Raw genomic sequence first — 519 nt, 5'->3', positions numbered from 1 at the left:
AAATGTTGCCTACCGTTTTAGTCAAGTTAAGTGGTGGTGGTGGTGGTGGTGGTGGTTAGTGTTTAACGTCCCGTCGACAACGAGGTCATTAGAGACGGAGCACAAGCTCGGGTTAGGGGAGGATGGGGAAGGAAATCGGCCGTGCCCTTTCAAAGGAACCATCCCGGAATTTGCCTGAAGCGATTTAGGGAAATCACGGAAAACCTAAATCAAGATGGCTGGAGACGGGATTGAACCGTCGTCCTCCCGAATGCGAGTCCAGTGCGCTAACCACTGCGCCACCTCGCTCGGTGTCAAGTTAAGTGATGTCTCCTTCAGAGTAGTTCCCTTCTGATTGCACACACTTTTTCCAGCGTTTCTGCCATTGATGGTATCATTTCTGGAACTCATCATCTGTAATATCCTTCAACACCTTCGTCACAGCTTTTTGAACATCTTGTGTTGTTTGAAAATGGTGTCCCTTGACCGCCGTTTTGAATCTTGGAAATAGAAAAAAGTCGCACAGAGTGATATCTGGTG

General features: G+C 48.0%; 1 non-coding gene across 1 annotated transcript; it reads right to left on the bottom strand.

Annotated features, from left to right (window-relative positions):
• Window positions 1–215: 215 nt before the first annotated feature.
• On the bottom strand, window positions 216–288 carry Trnaa-cgc. Its single transcript has one exon. It is a non-coding gene; the product is annotated as a tRNA-Ala (tRNA).
• Between the last annotated feature and the right edge of the window lie 231 nt (window positions 289–519).

Source organism: Schistocerca piceifrons, chromosome 1 (genome assembly GCF_021461385.2).
Source record: "Schistocerca piceifrons isolate TAMUIC-IGC-003096 chromosome 1, iqSchPice1.1, whole genome shotgun sequence".
Taxonomy (NCBI): Eukaryota; Metazoa; Arthropoda; class Insecta; order Orthoptera; family Acrididae; genus Schistocerca; species Schistocerca piceifrons.
Note: the sequence above shows the minus strand (reverse complement) of the source record. Positions and strands in the feature narration are given on the sequence as shown.